This window comes from Oryx dammah, unplaced genomic scaffold (genome assembly GCF_014754425.2).
Source record: "Oryx dammah isolate SB20612 unplaced genomic scaffold, SCBI_Odam_1.1 HiC_scaffold_1, whole genome shotgun sequence".
Lineage (NCBI taxonomy): Eukaryota > Metazoa > Chordata > Mammalia > Artiodactyla > Bovidae > Oryx > Oryx dammah.
The window spans coordinates 27,418,575-27,432,776 of record NW_024070185.1 but is presented as its reverse complement, the minus strand read 5'-3'; positions in this window follow the sequence as shown (position 1 = coordinate 27,432,776).

The following is a 14,202-nucleotide window of genomic DNA, read 5'->3' as shown; positions in this document are numbered from 1 at the left end:
ATATCTTACAAACAGGAGACAAACTCTCTTGATCAGGAGAGTGTGTTTTCTTTGCTGTAGTATTTTCAAATATTACTTCCTTTTCTCTTCACAAAAGTTCTGTGATGTCAGACAACTTCAGAGAGGTCCAGGTGTGAGCCTAAAGCCCCCCAGCTGTTACTGGCAGAGCCCAGCTTAGAACTTGCCTCTCTGGGGTCCCATGCAGGGTTCTGCACATGGGCTCAGACTGAGCAATTCCAGATGAGAAGTGTATTCAACAAGAGCTCTCTAGCTACCCCCCAAATATGTTTGGTTTCACTATTTCCAGGCATTTCCAATAAAATTGGTATGGGGTGAGGGGGATAGAAGTAATTGGCACCATAAAGGAATCAGTTTCTGGACCTCTGAATGACCAAATGTTTAGTAAGAATTTGGGGCACATACCCCTGACTAAGGCCCAACCACATTGTCCTCTCTCAGAGTCTTTTGTTGAATGTCAGGACCGGAAGTGAGATTGGTAAGTCTCTGCCTATGGTGGACACTGCTATGGGATCCAATTCTCTTTCCCATTGACTCTGTGTATTCTGCACACAAAACAGTTGGGAGAGCCACTGCCAATCACATACAGCCCATCAGATGAAACCCTTTTGTTACCCTTGACCTTCAACAGAGAAGTCAATCCCCTTAACCCTTTGCAGTCTGAACACAACCTCCATTACTTGCCAGTTTCATGCCATAGTCCATGGAATTGCTCACTGTCTCCAGTTAGATGCTGAATTTTCAATCACTCTGCCCTCCAGAAACTCTTTACTTCTCTTTTGTATGTTCACTTGTCCTTTCACAGTAACCCCCCAAAAAACAACTTTTTTCCATCAAAAGTAAGCTGTTTGAGCACTAAGCTCCTATAGCATTTTATCTTCTGTTTCTCTGGTGTCAGATATGAATTTGTTCCATGATATTAGGTACAAATAACATTGCGATTAATTCTTACTCTCCCTCCAAATAAAACTATGCTGACGACCACTAAGGGCTAGGCCTCAGGATCTATAGGCACTGTAAAATTGGGCATTGGCACAATGGCTGAGGGCAAGGAGTCTAGGAGCCAGCCTCAGTTCAGTTCAGTTCAGTCACTCAGTCATGTCCGACTCTTTGCGACCCCATGGACTGTAGCACTCCAGGTTCCCTGCCCATCACCAACTCCCAGAGCTTACTCAAACTCATGTCCATTGAGTCAGTGATGCCATCCAGCTGTCTCATCCTCTGTTGTCCCCTTCTCCTCCCGCCTTCAATCTTTCCCAGCATCAGGGTCTTTTCCAGTGAGTCAGTTCATGGCATCAGGTGGCCAAAGGATTGAGTTTCAGTATCAGTCCTTCCAATGAATATTCAGGACTGATTTCCCTTAGGATTGACTCGTTGTTGGTTTTTCAGAAGCGTGTTGTTTAGCCTCCATATAAAATAGACAAACCATTAGCCAGACTCATCAAGAAAATAAGATTGACTGATTGGATCTCCTTGCAGTCCAAGGAACTCTCAAGAGTCTTCTCCAACACCACAGTTCAAAAGCATCAATTCTTCGGCACTCAGCTTTCTTTATAGTCCAACTCTCACATCCATACATGACCACGGGAAAAACCATAGCTTTGACTAGACAGACCTTTGTTGGCAAAGTAATGTCTCTGCTTTTTAATATGCTGTCTAGGTTGGTCATAGCTTTTCTTCCAAGGAGCAAGCATCTTAATTTCATGGCTGCAGTCACCATCTTGCAGTGATTTTGAAACCTGTTTCCATTGTTTCCCCATCTATTTGCCATGAACTGATGAGACTGGATGCCATGATCTTAGTTTTCTGAATGTTGAGTTTTGAGCAAACTTTTTCATTCTCCTCTTTCACTTTCATCAAGAGGCTCTTTAGTTCTTCTTCACTTTCAGCCATAAGGGTGGTGTCATCTGCGTATCTGAGGTTATTGATATTTCTCCCTGTAATCTTGATTCCAGCTTGTGCTTCATCCAGCCTGGCATTTCACATGATGTACTCTGCATATAAGTTAAATAAGCAGGGTGACAATATGCAGCCTTGATGTACTCCTTTCCCGATTTGGAACCAGTCTGTTTTTCCATGTCCAGTTCTAACTGTTGTTTCTTGACCTGCATACAGATTGAGAAGGAGCAATCCTGCTTCTGCTACTTCCCACCTATAAGAATTTAGAAAAGAGACCCAACTTCTTTCCACTTCAGTATTATCATCTACTGAAAGAGGATGAGAATGGAACCTATTTGGAGAGATTTTATGGGAGTTCATTATAATATACACAGAAAACTTGGCACAGTGCCTATCACAGAGTAAAGCTCAATAGGCATTATTTATTATTAGTATTACTATCATGAGGCTTCCCTCCTGTTATATGTTAGGTCAAACAAGAATTTTAGGACTAAAGGAACTAAGATGGGCCTGGTTCTCCAGCTTTGGTGGCCACCACCATTACCCTGGCTCCTCCTACTATAGGGTAGCACAGGTCAGCAGCAGTCAGTCCTCTGCCACCGGTGGCCCTGATGCAGCAGGCAAGCTCCAGAGGTGCACTCCTAGAACTCCCTGCAGCCACAGCTCCTCCCCTCCCCAGGCTCCCAAAACATGGGAGCTTAATAATCAGTCCAACGACCAGGGTCTGCCCTTTCAGAAGTGATGCAGTCTGGCCCAGAAAGGACAGCAAGGAAGCCCAGCGCAGTTTCTACCCTCAGACCGTCAGCCCGAGTGGTCCTCTCTCCACCTCCTCCACTTTCTGCCCAAGCTCCAGCCATGACTCCTTCCCCTTCACGAGTCCTCTCAAGTCCCCAAAGACCCTACATGGGGACTCTCCTGGAGTCAGACATTTTGGGGGTGAGTGGGGAAAAACATTTTCATTCTTCTGTGCCTCCTCTAACAGCAAAAATGAATATCAACTTCCATTTTCCTGGCCCACCTGTGTCCCACTGTGGAGAAAAGTGCTTCTCTCTGTTATCAGAAGGTAAGCTCTGGTGGGTTATATCCATGTCAGGCTCACTCTCTGGTTTTCCCTCAGGGTTGTGCACAGTTCAGCTCATTCGTGTCCGACTCTTTGCAACCCCATGGAATGCAGCATGCCAGGCTTCCCTGTCCATCACCAACTCCTGGAGCTTACTCAAACCCATGTCCATTGAGTCAGTGATGCCATCCAACCATCTCATCCTCTGTCACCCCCTTCTCCTCCAGCCTTCAATCTTCCCCTGCATCAGGGTCTTTTCAAATGAGTCAGTTCTTCTCATCAGTTGGCCAAAGTTGTGCACAAAGCGTCCTTATTCTATGAGTATTTGTAGCAGAGAAACTCCATGGGGGCCAAGACACTCGATACCTGCTTCCCCTACAGCCACCCCCTCACCCCAAGCCACTGGGTTAAAATACTGCCAAGACATGCTGCCAGTGGGTGAGGGCAGACCAGCTTCTGGGTCCCTCAAGCCAGCTTTAAATCTGGGGAGAGGGGCCTGCCATCAGTCCCCCTCCCCTTCCTTACCTCAACTTAATGAGCAAATAAGGAAAGAAAATTAAAGCAAAAAAAATTAAGCAGCTTTAGCTAAGATCAATAGAATTCTATAAAGCTCTGGGCTGTGGTATTGAGTGAGCCCAGAGTAATCCCCAGCATATTGCATGTTAAGTTAACTTGTAAGAGAAATATGCTCCTTGCTCAGCCTCACACCTTCCTCTCCACTGTGAATGAGGAAGCAGGGAACACAAATTAAAATAATGTTGATTTAGTTTTTAAAGGGAGTGCCCGGGAGCGTTTTCTGCACGGCCAGCTGAAAACCCCAGCCCCAGATGCGCGGTGCCTCCCTCTGCACAATACAAAGAGAATATTTGATACCCGGAGCTCAGCCCATGAGTGGATTTTTATTTTGTTTTTGGCTTTTGTTTCCTTTACGCATTCCTTTGGATTTCAAACTTTTAAACGCCAACTCGAAAATTCCTTTTTCTGCAAAAGGTCTCTACTCTAGTCCTGCAGGGCTCCCTGGACTCAGTCCTCACCCATAGGCGTCTGTGATCTGGATGCTTTGCATATGGGAAGCAGGCGGGGAAGTTGACCGCCTGTGCATAGGTACAGTGTTGGTCACTGTGTCTTTTCATCTGCTTGGGTGCCCCCAGGTGATGGAGAGCTCAGGAAATCAGGTCTTCAGGCTTGTTACTGGCAATTCAGCCACCTCCTCAAGTCCTGCTGACACCAGGTTTAAATTCAGACCGTGGCAGGCACTGGAAGCCAGTGAGGCCCCGGGATGATTCCTTGTGAAATGAAGATGTTCATGGTCAGCCATGGTGAAGAAGTGTCAGGGCTTGAAAAGGGGGCTGAGTACTCAGGCAGACCTGTGTCATACCCCTAGCTCCACCACTAATTAGCTGCATGCCCCTAATGAAGTTATTCAACCTCTCTAAACCTCAGGCTCCCATTTTTAAAACAGGAGTTGTGACGCTCCCCTTGCAGAATGGCATTGAAGATTAAGTTAGATAAAGTGGTCAGGCCACTCAAGATGACTGTTCTCACGCTCTATGTGCATCCCTGGCTCTACCAGCACCTGCGTCACCCACACCCTACTCTCACGACTGACCTTCCCACATACCTGCCCCAGCCACTGATCCTTCTAACCTTTAGATCAAAATATCTTCACCTGTTGGCTTATTAAAGGAGTGGTGAGGGGCAGGCCCCTCTGCTGATCTCCCTGGTAAGTGATGAGCCAACCTGAAGTAATTCTCTCAATAACTAGTAACCTCCCCTTCCCTCAGAAGTAATGAAGACTGCTGCCCTGTCCTGCTCATCATCTGCCGCACACTCTGGGTGTCGCTTCAGAACCTGGCTTCAGACGTGTAAGTCTCCCACTCATTGAACCATTGATGGCTGTGTCACTGACTCTAGGCCCTTTCTTTGGTCTTGTGACTGGGCAAGCACCAGGCTCATAGGCCTGTGAGGTACAGGCCAATGACTGGTAGAGTGGCCAGGAGACCAAGGAAACTCCCATGAGATGTTGGGAAATAAGGATGGGGGATGGGAAGTTGCAGGGGGCCATGCACTAACATGTGGGGCCTGAAAGTTGTGGGGGTACTCTCAGGAAGGCCTTCCACTAGAACAGGAAGTCATATTGAATGTAGAGTACTTAAAAACGTTAAAGACATAATCGAAGAGAAGTAGTAAAAATCCATAATCTTGCCAACCAAAAATAGGTACCATTATTGTTTTGGTGTAAGCATTCTGGATATTTGTTAATTTGCAGAGATACAAATATTTGTTAAAGCAAAGATGGGACCATCCTGAAACACTTTTGGTGTAACCCATTTCGTTTATTTAACAAAAGATCTTTAACATCTTACCATGTCATTCAATGTCCTTCTATTATGTGACTTTTGTTAAGAACTGAATAGTATTCCCCCCCCCAACATATCTTCATTTCTTTAACTAGGCTCCTTCTTGAATATTCAGGCTATTTGCAAAGGCTATTCAGGCCTTTTACGAATGAAAGCATGATGAATACCTTAGACATCGGTCTTTGTGACCAGGTTTGAATACTACCTAAAAATTAGTTTCTAGAAATAAGATTCTGGGTTAAAGACACTGGAAAGGTCTAAAGTCTACCAGAAAAGGAGCTTGAAATAATGACATTGTGGGACCAAGATCCAAACAACTTTCATAGCTACCTGACCTCCCTTTCTGACCAAATGAGGCCCCAGGCCTTGGCCCAAGGCTGGAGCTTGGGAACTAGAAGTGGGCAGAGGGGAAGGCCTCCTCTGAAATGGCCTGGGGGAGGGGGTGAAGAGATGAATAGAGGCAGAATAGGTGATGTGCCATCATCACCCATGGCTGTTTGACCCCAGGCAAGTGTTTTAATCTTCCTGAGGCTCTGGGAACTCTGCAAAGTAAGAATAGTAGTATTTTCCCACCCACTTTGGGGGCTTCTTATGAGGATCTAATGAAAGGATATCTGTGAAAATGCTTTGGGAAGAGCAAATGAAACTAGGGAGGAGCTGTTCTATGGGCAACTTGGGAAAATTGAACAGTTTTTCCAAACCTCCAGAGACTAGCTTCTCAGTGTGTGGCTTTGAGCTTTTATTTGCAATGATATGAATTCCCAAAACATCAGACACACCCACGGTCAGATGTAAGTACAGAACACACCCGAGCCAAGGGTGCTGGGAATCCTGGCCCCTCTCTATTCAGGGTTATTCACCCTGGACCCGCCTTCCTTCCACCAGGGCAGTCAGCTGCCTGAGATACAGGTCACAGATGCCACATCACCAGCCCCCAAGGCACCAGCCTGGAACCTTTGTCCATCTTCCATGTCACCTAGTCATCAGGCAGAAGGAAAAAAGGAAAAAGACAAACATAGTTGCCAATTTATCCAAGTCTTCTAGGCTGTTGGGGACATTTCCAGATACCCCTTAATTCTGGTCTGGTGAAACTTTCCAGAAAGATGGCTGAGGCTGGCTTTCCTTCCTGCAGCTTGAGCTCTCAATCTGGCACAGCGTCTGCTACCATCTCTCCTCCAGGGCATGTTCTTGTGTCTGGAGGAGTGAGAGGTGCGTCAGAAAAACCAAGACCAGCCACCGCGAAATACAGCAGCTCTCCCCTGGTCTGCCAGAGCAGTAAGCCAAGTTTGTTTGGCTCCAAACAGTCCAGTTTTGCCCACCCACTGGGGGCTTTGGCTGGGGGGAGGGCAGAGCTGGGCTACTGCTGGAGAGAGTGCATTCATTCACAAGTCAGTAGAGGATATTCCCTGGATGCTGGGGCCAGAGCTAAGCACTGGTGCAAAGGTATGAGAGACAACGTCTTCTGAAGGAGTGCGTGGAGCTTCCTCCTTATGGAAGAAGAAGCCCTCAGACTCTGGGCCTATGCATCGTATCCACCTCAGCCCCTCTCCTCACTCTCAGCCTTTCTCCTCTGGACCTTTCCAGTCTCAGTGCCTCCAACTGCCAAGGGTTATAGGTTACATTTGCTAAAATCTCTCACCATGTCCATTCTCCCCAAAGCTCCAGATGGGTCAAGACAGTTCTTCATTTCAACAGTCACTCAGCTGGAGCATTGGGCAGGGTGACACATGAGATATTAGTTCCCCTCTGGCAAATAACCCCATCCTTGGGGTTCACACACCAGGAAATGCAGCCAGCTTTCCTCAAAGAGATCTTCCTGTGATGACAGCTGACTCAGATCCTTGCAGTGAGCTGGGCACTGTTCTATGGGTTCTGTTGATAATTATAGAACTCCCCAGTCTCTATACAGTGAACCATTTAATCCTCATAGCATCCCCATGAGGTAGATGTTCTCATCACCCCCATTTTACAGACAAGCCAATGGAAGTACAGAGAGGTTAAGTAACTTGGTTGAAGTCTCACAGCTCGGATGTGAGTCGGGATTTGAAGCCAGGCTGGCTCCAACTTCTGGCTCCTGATCACAATTGTCTAGTGCCTCTCCATCTTTCTCCTTTGTAGGCTGGAGGTGAAGAATGGATCAAGGTGTCAGAAAAGAATTTAGTCATCTCAGCATGTGAGTAAATGTGTGTAGCACCAATCTCTGGAATGTAGTGGGTATTTGTCACGCACTGACCTCAGCTTTCAGTGAACCAAAATTTTATAGACAGCAGTCAAGGTCCCACTTAACAGATTGTTACATATATATTTAGAAACTTGCCAGCCATTTCTTTATAATAAATGGAAGCTTCAAGGCTCATGGTTTAGAAGGGAGAGAACTAGCCAGAACAAAATGTATCATAATGCTGTGTGAAAATGAAAGTGAAGTCACTCAGTCATGTCCGACTCTTTGTGATCCCGTGGACTGTAGCCTACCAGGCTCCTCCATCCATGGGATTCCCCAGGCAAGAGTACTGAAGTGGGTTGCCATTTCCTTCCCAGGGGATCTTCCCAACCCAGGGATCGAATCCAGGTCTCCCACACAGGAGGCAGACGCTTTAACCTCTGAGCCACCAAGGAAGTGCTTGGTGCTGTGTAGATGCTCTGTTTTTATTTCATGTCATGAATTTCACAAATATTTACTAAACACCTGCTATGGTCTGTTAGGGGCTGAGGATATAGTGATTAGAATGGACAAGGTCCCTGTCTTGTGGAAAGTCCCTGCAGTTGGATGGGAAAGTGTCCTCTGGAAAGAATTTCTATTACCTTTTGCTGCATGAATAACAACTCCAAACTTAGTGGCTTTAGATGACAGCAGCCGTTATTTGCTCGTATTCTGTAACTTGGAGAGGCTCAGAGGGGATGGCTCAACTCTGCGGCATGCGTATCTGCTGGAGTCTCTTAGGCTGCTGTATTCACCTGGGGAGATGTCCATGAAGGTATCACCCACGGGTCTGATAGGTAGTCCTGGCTGCAAGCTACTGTGCCTCGGGTTTCTCTCTCCCTCTGGGAGTCTATATTGGCTTCTTTACCAAATAGTAGCTGGTTTCCAAGAGGGAAGTCCCAAGAGGATGAACCCCATTGTGCAAGGCTCTCTGCTTGCATCCAGCTTGCTTATGTCTTGTTGACCAAGCAAGTCACAAGGCCCAGCCCAGAGTCCATAGGAGAGGGGACCACACAGGGAGGCATGGTTCATGGGGGGCTAGTGGTGGTAAAGTCTACCACAGAAGGCCTCACAGGCCGGCTGAACCCACCAACAGCCTCTCCCAGGTAACAATCTGGCTGTGTTCCTGGCTTCCACTCTCCCTGTGGAAATTCTGACCTGGAGACTGACACTAGAAAGCTTCTGAGCCAGTGGGGAAGGGCCAGGAAACTCTTTCCATCAGATCAGAAATATACCTTCTGTATCATCACCTCTGTGGATCACTTTCAAGATACACCCTCAGGGTCCCCATCTCAAAAATAATCGCACCCTCTGCCACCTCTCCATTATAGCTGCATTCTTTGGAGAATACATTCATGTCTGAGTGGAATAGAGACATCTTTAGTTACTGAACTCAAGCCCAGTTGTGTGTGATTTGGTTCATAACACATAATTGTAACAGGATCTGTCTGGACCCTGTTAGCCTGGAGGAGAGCTTAAGGGCAGTTTAAACAGAATTAATCAAATGGTTGGAGCGAAGTGGCAGAGTACAGAGAACAGCTTCCCTGTGGGCTGGTCACAGACATGCTGTGAAGGCAAGTCCTTGGTAGATGGCAGGAAGAAGAGGTGGCAGGGCCCTGGATGGGCCAGTGAGAACCAGAGGGCGGGCAGACTGCAGGGATTGGGATGAGGGTGGCTGCGGCGCACCCCCATTAAACAGCTCCTCCATTGTTTTCCCTTTCCTCGGTTTCCCATAATCCCAATGATTTTTCTAGAGGGGTCCAGGCAGGAATGGGAATCCCTGGAAGCTCAGTCGTAAAGAATCCACCTGCCAAGGCAGGAGACTCGAGTTCAATCCCTGGATCAGGAAGATCCCCTGGAGAAGGAAATGGCACCCCACTCCAATCTTATTGCCTGGAAAATTTCATGGACAGAGGAGGCTGTCAGGCTATAGTCCATGGGTTTGCAAGAGTCAGTCACGACTTAGTAACTAAACCACCACCACCACAGGCAGGAACATCTTGCTCTTAATCCTAAATTTCTCCTCTATCTTTTGTCAGTTAGTTCTTTCTTTCCTCTCAGGGTCTAGCGTTTGGACCTCAAAGCCAAGAAGAAGTTCCCTTTTTCTCTGCCTTCCCCTATCACATTCTTTCCTGAGGGAATGAATACAGAAAGACTAGCCTAATTGAAGGGGGCAAAGGGCCAGAGAAATTATAATGGGGAGAAAATTTTGTTGACATTTCCAAAAATTATTATCCCATTGCATAAGAATGCATAACCTAACCATATGCTGAAACTTATATTGGTCTCATCCCTTTGGGTGGGTTCAACCATGATTAACAAACCCTTGTATTGTCTTCTTAAGTTCAAGAACCTCTCCAGGTATTTTTATAGCAAGAGTGGGCTAAGTGGGAGTGACCTGCCTCTTGTAGTCAAGATTCTGGCATCCAGATAGGAAAAATGAGGTAAGTAACTCCCCTTACAAACAGATTTTTCTCTATTGGCAACAGCAGAATTTGCAGAAGGATAGGAAGTGACATGATCAAAATTGTATTTGGGGAAGATTAATCTGGCAGCAACATATTAGGCTGGTCTGGAGGTGAGAGATCTAATAATAATATCTATGAATTATATAGTATCTAATGTGACCCTGTAGTAGACACTTGATGTAGTCACTCCCATTTCATCCTCACACACCTTCAAGGCCATGCATTGCTTTCTGAATTGTGCAGATAAGGAAACTGAAGTCAAAGGAAGCTAGACATGAGCTCCAGAGTTTCACTTTACTTCAGTGCCAACAGAGTGTTAGCCGCTCAGTCGTGTCCAACTCTTTGAGACCCCATGGACTGTAGCCCACCAGGCTCCTCTGTCCATGGAATTCTCCAGGAAAGAGTACTGGAGTGGGTTGCCATGCCCTTCTCCCGGGGATCTTCCTGACCCAGGAATTGAACCCAAGCCTCCTGTATTGCAGGCAGATTCTTTACCAGCTGAGCCACCAGGGAAGCCCTGCCCCAGAGTTTAACTGCACATAAGTGGTAGAGTCAAGATCAAATTTAGATCCATGTGGCTCAAAAGCTCTGTCGTGTCTGTGTTCAAAGATGCTACGATAGCATAGATGAGAAATGGCAACAGCCAGAACTAGGGCGTTGTAAAAGGCGCAGTGACAAGCACAGTGGGACAGAAGACCTGGGTCAGAGGAGTCCCACAGGCTCAGTATCGACGTGAAGTTGGATTGAGCCAAGGCATCTCTGAGTCCTTCTGCCTGGACGACTGACCACAGACATTGAAACTGCATTGGCCCTGGAGTCCAGAGACAGCTTCTCAACGAGGCAGACAGGCGAGGAGGAACAAATTCAACCGGGTTTTCCTGGTGGTAACTCTGTTCTGTTTCAGAAAAACTGATGAATCCTACACATTTAATAGGCCAGGAATGAAGGGTAATTATTTACTAATTATCCACTATTTTAAATCCATCTCTTCATTTGTATATGCCTGCTATGCTAATTCACTTCAGTTGTGTCTGACTCTTTGTGACCCCCATGGACTGTAGCCCACCAGACGTTCCTCTGTCCATGGGATTTTCCAGGGAAGAATACTGGAGTGGGTCGCCATTTTCTTCTCCAGAGACATTTGTGTATTCTCTTATTCAAATAATCAGGGTTGGGTAGGGGGGCATGGCATAAACAGAAAGCAGGAAATCCTGGAAAAGACACTAGTTACTATTCCATAGTGATGACAGTGCCCTGCTAACCACTGAGGAGGCCACACCCTGACACACACACCCCTTTTGGTTTCCATCACTTAACCATCATAGCACCCCTCCCAGAGTAGACATTCAACACAAGCTTTGAGATCATGATGTTGACAGGGCCACCCAAGAGACATCAGACTGCCTGGTCCAGACTCTAGATTCATGGATGGGTTACAGGTCCCTGAGCAAGTCATTTAATGTCCTGGTGCGTCTATTTCCTCATTGAAAGGACAGGAGAGGAGTGGGACTTACCCCAGTGGGTAAGTAAATTTAGTGAGTTATATGTAGAGGACTTAAAGCAATGTATTCTAAAAGTATTAGCTATTATTATTATTATTAAGCACCTGGCTCCCATTAGGATCAACTACCTTGTCTCCACCACAGGCTCCTGGGGGTGGTCTCAGGGCCCCGTGGGTTACTAGACACAGGACTTTTATTAGACTGAAACTGAAGCTCACCGATGTGAAGAAGCTCACAGTTCTCTGAACCGGCTTGCCTCCCACCTTCTCGGCCTCCCCTCCTATGATGCCACTCAGCTCTGTGCCTAGACTGAGTCTGTGGTGGTGCCTGGAGCCTCCCACTCTGAGACTGTCTCCATTGTTGCAGGCACCTCCTCTCTTCCTGGGACATCCTCACTGAACCCTGCTTTGATCCCCTCAGTCACGTTGAGAAAATCAACTTCAGCTGCTTCCAGCCTCTCCAGCCAAGTGGCCCATAAGTGCTTCAGGAAAGTATTCGGGTTTCCCAAGCAGACGAGAAAGGAGGTGAACAGTAGCTTTGGCTGACGTTTTTGGAGGGACCCTGGAAGCACCCTGTCCTGCACCCCTGCTGGTCACCTCTCCCCTTCTGAATTTCCTGCCAGGAGCTCCTTGATCTACTTCTGAGGAAGTCACTGTCACTTGGTACAAAAAGTCCCATCCTCTCTCTGGTTTCCTACCTCTCCTTCACCAGTCATCGTCCTGCTCACCCCTACTAGCTCAGTGTCTTGTCTTTGCTGAGGTCCCCCCTCAGGTCACCCATCCTAATCCTGAAAGCACTTTCTCCGTGGCTCACTTTTGTCCACTCTTGGGCTCCCCTCTCTCATGCTCCTCTGGTCTCATTCATCTGATATGAATACACAGCGTGTGTGTGTGTTAGTCACTCAGTCGTGTCTGACTCCTTGTAATCTCTTGGACTGTAGCCCACCAGGCTCCTCTGGCCCTGGGATTCTCCAGGCAAGAACACTGGAGTGGGTTGCCATTCCTTTCTCAAGGGGATCCCAACCCTGGGATTGAACCCAGATCTCCCGCATTGCAGGTGGATTCTTTACCAACTGAGCCACCAGGGAAGCCCAAACACACAGCACTCATGCCAGCTTGAGAGGCTTAACCCTGACCCCACTGACCTGTTTAGCCTGCATCTTAGGTCATTATTTCTTTTCTGTTTTGAACCTTTGGATCTCGAAGTAGTTATGTTTGTAGCAATAGCCGCCTCCTCTCCCACTGTCTCCCCAAACCCTTTTCTTCAACTGGTGTCCACCTCCTGGTGCTACTCAGAGTTCTCTCTCAAGAGTCATCAGAAAAACCCCAACCTCCAAAGCAAATGACTGTTTCCTAATCCTTAACTCTCCAGACCTCTCAGAAGTATGTGTCTGCATTGGACACATACTCCTCCTTCAAAACCTGCTCTTGGTTCCTGGCACCTCACTTCTCTGGTTCTCCTGCCTCCTTGAAGGCTCTTCATCTCTGTTCTTAGCGGGCTTATTCTAAAGCCTGAGCCTGTTCCCTTCAGTGATCCCATGTCACTACTCTCTAATCTAGAGCTGCCTGCAGCATGTTTCCACTTGGTATCTGATGACCAGATCCAACCCAGAAGTCTAAAATGCAGTGATCTGGCCCCTTGACCAATTGGCTTTCCCATTTTCCATCTGTATTTCTCTCAGAGGTGCTATGGAACTCAGCTTGCAATCTGGAATCACCAGTGATTTGAGTCTTCTGTCCAATTTCCAGGTCCCTCAGATGTCAGGGTTCATCCCCTAAGGGTGTCTTTCCATGTCCCCTGCTGTCACTGGCATCAGGGCCTCCACATTTCTCCCTGGATCATCACACACTGACCTCTCCTTTCCATTCTGCCCCCGGCCCTCGTCGGACATAAACTCTGTCTTTGGTGGTTATGGAATGATTTCCGGAATTCAGCTCTCATTTCCCTAAGACTGGAGGACCATGATGGCATCACTTTCACTCACCAGTCCCAGCATGGGGCCATGTCCATTAAAAAAATTGTCATTAGCTGTGGCCCAAGACATGTCTTTACAGTAGTTGTATCCAGGGCAATGATTGTGACTGGTCTGTACTGTCCCTTTTCCCCTGGTAGCAATGGTTCTAAGAAGCAGTCAACTAGATTCACTCTGACCACCACCAGTGACCTTTGCTTACAGTCCTTAGACTCCCTAATCTATCTTAGCACTATCTTGCTACTTGCTCTAAATGTCTTCTGCTGTAGACTATGGTCCTTTATTTAGTTATGAGGACTTTTTAAAGGCAGGAACTACATCAATTTTGCTAATACTGAGTGGAGAATTGTGTGTGTGAAGAAAGGTGATAATCTCCAGGGCCAGCACACTAACATTTACACATGTATGCTCACGTTATTTCCCCAGTTATCCCAAAGTTCTCTATGCAAAATTACAATATCTCACATTTTTCTAAATGTTCCTCTTTGTGTGTGTGTGTGTGTGTGTGTGTGTGTGTGTGTGCAATAGGAAAAAATTAGTTTCCACAGACCAAAGGAAAAAAACATCCAAGTTGGAAAGACCTTAGTTTTGCTACCATTTGCTTAAAAAAAGACCGATTAAAGACAAATGTGCCCATGAGTCCACAGGAGGTGATTAAGCAGTCACGCTCCTCGCCCTCGGGGAGGTCATTACCTTGAAGAATGAAGCAGCCACTGCAGTTCC